General features: G+C 47.5%; 1 long non-coding RNA gene across 1 annotated transcript; it reads right to left on the bottom strand.

Moving 5' to 3' along the window:
- Positions 1-2,291: 2,291 nt before the first annotated feature.
- LOC145536561 (uncharacterized) lies at positions 2,292-5,732 on the bottom strand. Its single transcript, XR_014075895.1, has 2 exons — positions 5,534-5,732; positions 2,292-5,288 (listed from the first exon to the last, which is right to left on the bottom strand). It is a non-coding gene; the product is annotated as an uncharacterized LOC145536561 (long non-coding RNA).
- Positions 5,733-11,229: the final 5,497 nt, after the last annotated feature.

The raw sequence follows: 11,229 nt of genomic DNA on the forward strand, positions 1-11,229 counted from the left end.
GAATAGCAGACCATCCTACCTATCTCCTGAGAATCCTGTGTGTGGGTCAAAAAGAGAACCCTGTATGGAAAAACTGATTGGTCAAGATCAAGAAAGGAGTATGACAGGGCTGTCTCCTGTCACCCTATTTGTTTAATCTATATGCTGAGCACATCATGAGAAATGCCAGGCTGAATGAGTTACAAGCCAGGATCAAGATAGGTGGCTCACCATAACTAGAATAACCTGACGTGTGCAGCAGCAAAGACCCAGCCTAGCCAAAATTACGTAAACAAGCAAACAAATGAATCTTTTAAAAAAGAACCTGCCTCACAATGCAGGGGACATCGCTTCAATCTCTGGTCAGGGAACTAAGATCCTATATGCAGTGGAGCAACTACTGAGCCTGGGCATCGTGACTGGAGTGTCGGTGCACTGCAACAAAAGAGCCTGCGTGACACAATGAAGTTTCCACATTCCCCAAATGGAGCAAAAGAAAGAAAGAAAGGATTTGTTTAAGAAATCAGCTCATCAATTTCTGCAAAAATCTTTGCTGGCATTTTGAAGGACTCTATCGAGGAGTTTGGGTGAAATTGATCCTTGAACAGTATCAATTCTTCTCATCAGACATGATTGAAGAACATGCATGTGATACATCTCTGCATTTTTAGGACTTCTTCAATTTCTCCCATGGTGGTGTGTGATAAATTTTCTTAAATGTTCCCTAATGTTTCATAAAGGGCAAGGAGCCCTGTGTGTCTGGATCTAACTAGGCAAAGGTGAAGGAAAGTTGCATGGCTCAAGGTAGCCTGGAGTTAAAACTCCCCTCCAGGTCCTCCTCACCATTCTAGGCAAAACAAAGAACTCTCTCACTCGAAGAAAAAATAGACATTAGGTTGATTACGCCCAGCTCCAAGGTGGCCCAGCCTCTGGCCGATCTCCAGAACTCCTTGCCCCAGCCATTTAAGAGATAACTACTCCCAGCAAGCTTGGAGAAGAACAGGCCCCCTTAAGACAGTAGCTTTCTACATACATGCCTATATATACTTACTCTTTTCTTCGATAAGTGCAGCAGCTCGCTAATCTCACTGCTGCCCCTTCTCACCTCATTGAAGGTGATCTGTTCCTGTAGAGTGCCAGTCTCATTCTTTTTCTGAACCTCGCCTACTCGAACTCCGTACCTTACAAAAGGGGTACTGGAAAGGGAAGTTACGAAGCCAGAGAAGGTGCAGGCTGGACCATGTAGGACTTTTCAGGCCACTGGAAGGCTGAGGCTTCAACTCTGACTGAGAGGGAGCCCGTTGGAGGGTTTGGAACTGAGTAATTACAGGACCTGACAGGTTTTAAAGCAACCCAGCAGCTTCAGCAGTCCATGTATGGGGTCAAAGCAGCTGAATGACTCCCAAGTTTGCTGGCTGAGGAAGGGAGAATCAGACGAGAGTCCCATCCCCCGGGTGGACTGACTTCACCGTTCTGGGCCAGTTTGGGGAGCACTGTCTAGAAAGGGCTGTCCACAGTGCCCCTTCTCCAGCTTTTGCCCTTTCCTCCAGCTGCCCGTTGTAAACACTCCCCTCCCTCTTTGGCGATTTGCCCACAAAAACTCTGATTGGTCTCCTTTTCTACCATATGGCTTGGCAGTTTCTTACCTAAGAGCCAATCCCTTAGCAAGAAAATTAAGTAATAAAACTGTGGTACCTCAATTCAATAATAGTGAAGACTTTGCTATTGCAAGTGAAGAAAGGAACAAATCAATACAAAATAACCGCCTTGGTTTAAGCCAAAGGGAGAACTTCTGGGTCTGTGTAACTACAAGGTACAGAGGTAGTTTCTGTCTTCAGGCAAGGCTGGATCCAGCATTTGGTTCCCTGAGATCTGCCTTCTCGCTCCAGCTCCCCCTCTGTCCCTTGCCAGCCTGCCTCCCCTACAGCTCCCAAAGTGTCACTGGTTGGATGATATCACCACGGCCGGAGGAAAGCAGTGCTCTGATTGGCCAGGTTGAGCCACATGCCCACTCCTGGAATCGGAGGTGAAGTCAACTCTATCATAATCGTAATGGGTGAGAGAAAAGGAAAGGGGCGATTTCCCAGGGCGACAGGAGGATACCAGAACCAAGAGAAGGAAATGGACACCAGGTGACAAAACTCATAGACGTCCTCGATGCTGGTATAGCCTTTTCCTCAAATTCAAAGTCAATTTCTATTTTTTTTTTTTTTAAAGCAAGCTAGGAAAGATTCTTCATTAATGTGAGCATCGGCCCTGCTACTGACCGTCCCATTAGCTTCCGTCCCCTGACGCTGGGGGTCCACATCCACTTCATGGGGGTGTCCTCTTCCCAACGCTCCCTCACAGACCTTTGCTGAATTAAAATTTCTAAGTAAGTGCTTTTTTCCAATGGGGAAATGGAACAGACCTTTATGTTCCAAAGCAACATCATTTCAAAAGTCATGATTCTTTATGAAGACAGTTAAACAACGTGGGAAATCTAAATACTGAAATGATTTTCCCTAGTGTCCAGTGATAACACTGACAGTTGAGGGGGTGGCGCTTATTCTGCGTGGTTATACTCGGCACTGCCCTGCATGTTCATAGGGTCAGAAAGTCCTGAAAGACAGGGATATGCCAGACCCAGAATTCTGCAATTTGCTTTGATCTCTTTCCATATTAGTTCCCAGCTATCTGGTTTGCTCTCTGATTGCCATATGTTATTCTAGCAGGATGGAATTACCATGATTTACTCAATGTTTCCCCCTGGATTTACATTCTACTAGTTTTTCACAATGAGAAACAATGCAGTAATTAATACTGTGGCCAATTCTGCCTTGCTCACATATACAAGAATTCTTCTATGATAGATTCCCAAAACTGGGTCAAAGGATATGAACATCTTAAAATGTATTAAAAAGTGCCAATCAAATGTCCAGATATTCATGTTAATGTATGGCAAAACCAATACAATATTGTAAAGTAAAAAAAAAAAAAAAGAAAGAAATTTTACTATCACTCTGATACTGTATAGGACTCCTTGTTTTGGCTTTCTGGTGGTCCAGTGGTTAAGAATCTGCCTGCACATGGGTTCGATCCCTGGGCCAGGAAGATCCCACATGGCCGGTGCACCTAAGCCCGTGTGCCACATCTACTGAGCTCACTCCAATCTAGAGTCTATGCTCCTCGACAAGCGAAGCCTCTGCAATGAGAAGCCTGAGCACAGCAATTTGAGGGTAGCCCCCGCTGGCTGCAAGCACAGACAACCTGCACACAGTTAACAAGAGGTGGCACAGGCAAAAATAAACAAATAAAGTTCATGAATAAAATTTTTAAAAAGAGTCCTTGTTTCCAGCTATAGCCTTCTCGGACACTGACGATTTCAGTTAATTAAATTCATCCTACGCTAAGATCTGCTCTGGTCCTACAGAGCCAATCTTAAAAAGTAAGACCCAAAAGGATCAAACTGTGTCCAAGCATCTTAACAAGATTTCAGAATAAAGCTCAAGAATAAGGTTAGGAATAGAAAAAAGTCAAGCATGCAAGGGACATTTGATAATGCTTGGCATCCAATCTAAAATTACCAGGAGGCAAAGAAGCAGGAAACTCCAATCCATTGTAGCAGAAATCAGTGTGTTGTTGTTCAGCCGCTCAGTTGAGTCTAATTTTTTGCGACCCCACGGACTGCTTCTCGCTAGGCTTCCCTGTCTTTCACCATCTCCCAGAACTTGCTCAAACTCATGTCCGTGGAGTCGTGATGCCATGCAACCACCTCGTCTTCTGTCATTCCCTTCTCCCCCTGCCTTCAATCTCTCCCAGCATCAGGGTTTTTGGCAATGAGTCGGCTCTTCGCATCAGGTGGCCAAAGTGTTGGAGATTTCATTTTAACAGAAATCAGTTAAAACGCATCAATGGGAAAGGAAAGAGATAAATGTGTATTTATTTACAGACAAAATGATGGTCTATTTAGGAAGGTCAATGGGATCTACAAAAGAGCTATTACAATTAATTAGTGAGTTTAGCGTGGTTTCAGGATACAAGGATACTCTTGAGAATGCCTTGGACTGCAAGATCAAACCAGTCAAACCTAAAGGAAATCAGTCCTGAATTTTCATTGGAAGGACTGATGCTGAAGCTGAAGCTCCAGCACTTTGGCGAGCAGATGCGAAAAGCTGACTCACTGGAAGAGACCCTGATGTTGGGAGAGACTGAAGGCCAAAGGAGAATGGGAGGAGAGAGGAATACATGGTTTGACAGCATTACCCCCTCAATGGACATGAACTTGAGCAAACTCCAGGAGACAGTGGGGACACAGAGCCTGGTTTGCTACAGTCCATGCGGTTGCAAAGAGTTGGACACTAGTTAGAGACTGAACAACAACAACAATGTTCTGGTATTATATCTTAATATATAAATGTTAACTATAAAACTGAGAAAATATTCCAAAATCAATACCGAATGGCAGTACACAACTTTCTTATTCTTCCACTTCTTACATCGTCTTCTCTTATGTTGTACTCCTTGAATATCTGGATGTCAGAACCTCCCCTTCAACCGGAGGATGATCCCAGTATTAGGAAGTGAACAAGCTAAAATTAACGTCAGACACAGCACAGTGTCTGACGTTTATTTTAGCATGATGCTTTTGAACTGTGGTGTTGCAGAAGACTCTTGAGAGTCCCTTGGACTGCAGGAAGATCCAACCAGTCCATGCTAAAGCGGATCGGTCCTGGGTGTGCATTGGAAGGACTGATGTTGAAGCTGAAACTCCAATACTTTGGCCACCTCATGCGAAGAGTTGACTCATTGGAAAAGACTCTAATGCTGAGAAGGATTGGGGGCAGGAGGAGAAGGGGACGACAGAGGATGAGATGGTTGGATGGCATCACCGACTCGGTGGACATGGGTTTGGGTAAACTCCCGGAGTTGGTGATGGACAGGGAGGCCTGGCGTGCTGCGATTCGTGGGGTTGCAAAGAGTCGGACACGACTGAGTGACTGAACTGAACTGAACTGAACAGCACAGTAGCTCAGTTTTACTTTCTGCAGTTAACAATCACCAAACAAACAATGTGGACCCTGAGCCCCCAGAGAGCACCACAGGCACAAGATGAAGCCCCATCAAACTACTGCAGAAAGCAATGCCCTTGGGAAGGACACTTGAGGCTAGGGCACATAGGCTAGGTTTAAGGCCCTCTTCTGTGCTGAGACTGAGCAAAAAGAGAGGGGGGCACAATGTTCTGCAAGGTCCACATCAGCAGGGAAAGCTGCTCCAGACAGAAGTCGAAGGCCAACTGGAGCAGGTCATGGTTTTCAGCAGTCGATCGGCTAAAAGGGAGGGAAAATGAAATTCAAGTTCCCGCCGAGAAGGAGGAGAGGAGCATGTCCTCCCTCTGTCCCCGCACACCGACAGAGCCCAGAGCACCACACTTCTCCTCTAGGCTTAACCCTCCATTATGGCTCCTCCTGGGCCGAGACTGGCCACCACCCACCACCCCTCCACCACCCCGGGCCCCTTTAGAACTGACAGAACCAACATGCGCCCATTAACGTAGAGCGCCCTCCGAACCAACCATCGTAATTGAGTACGTCGAGTCAGGAGGTGGCGGGCGTTGTCCACCTGTGCGTGCGATGAGAAAGGCACGCAGACCCATACCCACGAGGTCTGGGCTCTCTTAAGTCAGCCCTGCCTCAGGCCTGGAAACCTGGTAAACGGCTGAGCCAGGAAGCCGCTGGGTAGCACTCCACCCTTTATTGTGTCGGCAGCTCCTCAGTGCGCATGCTCAAACAGACCCCACCCCACTCCTCAGGGCACGTGCCTGTTTCCCGTCCAAGCCTGCAAACCCCAGTGAGTCCTGGTCCCTGTGCACCTCCAAGACTGCAGTGCTACCAACCTGGCCACGCTCACAGGTGACCATCCTGCTGAGCGCAGGTCCTTGTTATTGACTTCCGGAAGGGAGTCGGGCACCCCTGGGTCAGGGCCGGTCTATCCCTCTGGTGTCCCACACGTAGGTCACGTCAGTGCAAATGTATCTGTGTGCGTGAGTGCGTGGGCAGGTGCATGCCCATGGGCGTGTGCATGGGTGTGTTTCTGAGAGAGAGCACGTGCACAGGTTCACACGCATAGGCGTGTGCGTGTGTCTGTTTTTGCAGGTGTCTGCACGTGGGCATGTATGTGGGCAGGAGAGCATGTGGTCAGGTGCATGCACGCGGGCGTGTGAGTGTGCATGTGTGTGTGAAAGAGCACGGGTCAGATTAATGCACATGGGTGTCTCCGTGTGTGTGTGCTTGCACAGGTGCCTTCACATGGGAGTGGGGCGACCCGGCTCTGGAGTCCTGAGACTAGGGGTGTAGAGGGGGCTGTGCCTGCCCGCCTGGGGAGGGAAGCGGGGACTTCTGTGGGACTCACTGGGGACGGCGTGGGGCTGGGCCGCCTGGGGGTCCGGGCACACAGACTGCAGGGACTCCAGGCTGGGGACTTACACCTGGCATCCCAGAAGCACCGGTGGTACTGGCTGGATTAAAGGGCTGCAGGAAGGGCAGTGTTCCCCAAGACACCCCCAGTCTCTTGGCCCTCTGCTGACACAACTCTCATGGGCTTTCCCTCCCCAGGAACCAAGTCTTGGGGCTCGAGGTGCCAGGGGCCCTCAACCGGGAGGTGACCCTGTGTCTGCTGACCTTCTGGGCGCTGGTCTACTTCTGTGTCTGGGAGGGGGTATAGTCAACAAGCAAGGTACAGCCGGGGGTGATGGCAGGGCTGGGGCAGCACTGCCTGGGCGTGGGGTGCATATGCCAGGGAACCGCTGGTGCCACAGGAGGTGACTGGATCCGGGCCACTGCCCGAGGAGGAGGCAGATACTTCAATCCGGGCCCCTTGATCTCCACCCCCTGGCCGGATAGGCCTCTGGGCAGCCCGCCAAATCCCAGGCCAGCAGCCTTCCCCCACCCCCAGTGGAAGGATTCGATTTTCCTGCATTATCATGTTAGCTGTAGGAGTTTTGTAGATGACCTTGATCGGATTAAGAAAGTCTGTTTGTAGTCCTAGTTTTCCGACAGTTTTTATCATAGCGGTGGTTGAACGCTGTCAAATGCTTTTTCGGCATCTTGAGAAATGATCGTATGGCTTTTCTCCTGTTTTGTACTTAATATGATGGATAACACTGGTTGATGGGTTTTTTAATGCATAACCAATCTTTCATTCTTGGGATAGATCTCGTTTGGTCATAAGGCTGTATATGTCGCCGGATTAAATTTGATAACATTTCATATTTTGTGCTTAGCTTAATGAAGGATATTAGCCTGCGGTTCTCTTTTCTTGCAATATCATCATATGGCTTTGGTGTTCTGTTAAGACTGGCCTCGGAAAATGATTTGAGAAGTGTTTCCCCTCCTCTGCTTTCTGAAAGAATTTGTATAGGATTGGTGATATTTCTCCTTTAAATATTTCATAGCGTTCCCTAGTTAAGTCACGTGGGCCTGGAGTTTTCTGTTCCGTATCTTTGATCGATTTAGGGATATTTAGGTTTCCCACTTCCTTCTTGAGTTAGTTTTGGGAATTTGTGTCATTCAAGGAATTTGTTATTTTCATCTACATTGGCAAACGTATTCGCAGACATTGTTCCTAATGTGCTGTGGTTGCTTGCACAATCCTGTCCGTCGCTGCGCGACCCCGTGGACCGTGGCCTGCCGGGTTCCTCTGTCCACAGGTATTGTCCAGGCCAGAATACTGGAGGGGGGTTCCCATGCCCTCCTTCAGGGGATCTCTCCAACCCAGGGATCGAACCCCGGTCTCCTGCATTGCAGGCGGATTCTTGACCTTCTGAGCCACTAGGGAAGCCCAAGAATACTGGAGTGGCTAGCCTATCCCTTCTCCAGGGGATCTTCCCAACCCAGGAGTGTAACTGGGGTCTCCTGCATTGCCAGTGGATTCTTTGCCAGCTGAGCTACCAGGGAAGCCCTTAAACCACCTGGTCTGTGGTATTTTATTATTATTCTGTTATGCCATGCTACGCGGACAAATGGGCTTCCAAGGTGGCTCAGTGGTAAAATAATCTGCCTGCCAAGCAGTAGATGTGAGTTCAGTCCTTGGTTCGGGAAGATCCCCTGAAGAAGGAAATGGCAACCCACTCCATTATGCTTGCCTGGAAAACCCCACGGACACAGACAGAGGAGCCTGGTGGGCTACAGTTCATTGGGTTGCAAAAGAGTTGGGCACAGTTTAGCGACTAAACAACAAGCTGACAAATTCAGGGTAGGCAGGACAAAAGTGGACACTTTCATACCCAACTGGTTCGAGTCAAATCGATGCAACCGTTTTGGAGGGCATGGGGATATGTATAAAACATATTTGGGAATATGTGTAAAACATTTCAAAAAGAGATTACTTTTTCACCCAACAACCTTCCGTTTTAGCTCAGAATTATTGTACATAGTGAGCTGGTGGTAGTGGTCTGGTCACTCAGTCATGTCCGACTCTTGCAACTCCACAGACCGTAGCCCAGCAGGCTCCTCTGCCCATGGGATTTCTCAGGCAAGAATACTGGCGTGGTTTGCCATTTCCTTGTCCACATAATATGTTACACAAAAGCAAATGTACCAGGATGTCCATTTCAGCATTGTTTGTAATACTGAAAAACTGCAAACAGCCTAAAGGCCTAGTTACAAGAGACTGGTGAAAATAACTATGGACTACACATTCTGAGGGATATTAGACAGCTCTTACAAGTACTGCGGATGGCACAGGCTTTGCTGTATCCACCATATGGCCCACTTCTGGGTCAATTCTGGGTGCCCTGTCTGGAAAGGGATGGTCCTTCTCCTTATGCCCTTCCACCAGCTGCCCCTTGCAGTGTCCCTCTCCTCCTTTGACTTGTCTCTTTTTCAACCATGATATGAGTTGATGAGCAAGCAGCTAATCGCTTAACAAGAAAAGAGGCCTGTTTCTACCTTGAAGTAATAAATAAGGGCCAAGTCTTCAGACCGCATTAGTTACGTAAGAAAGAAAAGTATGATCCTTCAATTCACGAAGGGTCCAGCCTTGCTATTGCAAGTGAAAAATGAGTGGAACGAAAACGACCAAAATTGCCACTTTAGTTTTTAAGCCAAAGGGAGAGCTTCTGGGTCTGGGTAACTACCAGATACAGAGGTAGTTTCTGTCTTCAGGCATGGCTGGGCCCAGCATTTTGTCCCGGAGATTTGCCTTCTTGCTCCAACTTCCCCTCTGTCCTTTGCCAGCCTGCCTCCCCTAGAGAATCAAAGTGTCACTGGTTGGATGATATCACCACAGCAGGAGGAATGTGGTCCTCCAATGGCCAGGCCTGAGCCACATGCCCACCCGTGGAATCAAATGTGAAGTCAGCTCTATCACAGTCACAATGGCCTAGAGAAAAGGAAAGGGGCAGTTTTCCAGAGTGACAGCGTACCGGTGCCAAGAGAAGGAAAAGGGACACTGAATTACAAAACCCATCCATGTCCTCGACAGCGGTATAGACTTTGCATCAAATTCATAATCAATTTCCAGTGTTTAAAGGAACGAGACTGGGAACGAATATTTCTTAATCTAACAGTGTGTCCACGCTCAGTCACTCAGTCGTGTCCGACTCTTTGCGACCCCATGGACTGTAGCCCAGCAGGCTCCTCTGTCCATGGGATTTTCCAGGCACGAAGACTGGAGTGGGTTGCCGTTTTCTTCTCCAATTTTATACAGCTCTTAAATATACAATAATATACAATTATAACATACAATATTATACAGCTCTTAAAAAGTACTGCGGATGGCACAGGCTTTGCTGTATCCACCATATGGCCCACTTCTGGGTCAATTCTGGGTGCCCTGTCTGGAAAGGGATGGTCCTTCTCCTTGTAATATAAAGTGCCAATCAACTGTCCAGGTGGATTTTACTACCACTTAAGGGTTCTTGTTTGGCTTCCCAGGTGGTCCAGTGGTCAAGATTCTGCCTGCCAATCCAGGGCACATGAGTTCAGTCCCTGGGCCAGGAATAGCCCACATGCCTGGGGCAGCTAAGCTCGTGTGCCGCAACAACTGAGCGCACCACTGTCTAAAGTCTGTGCTCCTCGACAAGGGAAACCTCTGCAATGAGAAGCCTGAGCACAGCAGTTAGAGAGTAGCCTCTGCTGGCTGCAAGTACAGAAAACCTACACACAGTTAACAAGACGCAGCACAGCCAAAAAAAAAAAGAAAAAAAAATTCATAAATAAAATTTTTAAAAAGAGTCCCTGTTTCCAGCTATAGCCTTCTCGGCCATTGAAGATTTCAGTTAATTAAGTTCCTCCTACACCGAGATCTGCTCTGGTCCTACAGAGTCAATCTTAATAAGTAAGATCCAAAAAGGATCAAACTGTTTCCAAGCAACTTAACAGGATTCCAGAATACAGCTCAAGAAAAGTTTAGGCATAGAAAAATATTAAGCATGCAAGGGAAATTTGATACTGCTTGGCATCCAATCTAAAATTACCAGGAGGCAAAGAAGCAGGAAAATCAAATCCGTTATAACAGAGATCAGCGTGGTGGTGTTCAGTTGCTCAGTCGTGTCTATTTTCAACTCCATGAACTGCGGCAGGCCAGGCTTCCCTGTCCTTCACCATCTCCCAGAACTTGCTCAAACTCACGTCTGGTGTCGTGATGCCATCCAACCATCTCATCTTCTGTCATTCCCTTCTCCTCCTGCCTTCAATATTTCCCAGCATCAGAGTCTTTGCCAGTGAGTTGGATCTTCATATCAGGTGGCCAAAGTGATGAGAGATCTCATTTTAACAGAAATCAGTTAAAATCCATTAATTGGAAAGGAAGAAATAAATGTGCATGTATGTGCCTACAAAACGCTTGTCTAAGAGGGAGTTCCATGGGATCTACAAAAGAGCTATTACAAGTAATCCGTGACTTTAGCAAGGTTTCACGATACAAGGTTACTCTTGAGAGTGCCTTGAACTGCAAGGAGATCAAACTAATCAATCCTAAAGGAAATCAGTCCTGAATATTCATTGGAAGGACGGGTGCTGAAGCCGGAGTGACAACACTTCGGTCAGCAGAAGCCAAAAGCTGACTCACTGGAAAAGACTGTGATGCTGGGAAAGATTTAAGGCAAAAAGAGAAGGGGAGCACAGAAGGTGAGATGGTTAGATAGCACCACCGACTCAAAGGACATGAATTTGAGCCAATTCCAGGAGACAGCGGGGACACAGAGCCTGGTGTGCTACAGTCCATGGGATCGCAAAGACTCACCTGGACACAAAAGACTCAACAACAACA

Source organism: Giraffa tippelskirchi, chromosome X (genome assembly GCF_054371585.1).
Source record: "Giraffa tippelskirchi isolate mGirTip1 chromosome X, T2T-mGirTip1v1.2.pri, whole genome shotgun sequence".
Lineage (NCBI taxonomy): Eukaryota > Metazoa > Chordata > Mammalia > Artiodactyla > Giraffidae > Giraffa > Giraffa tippelskirchi.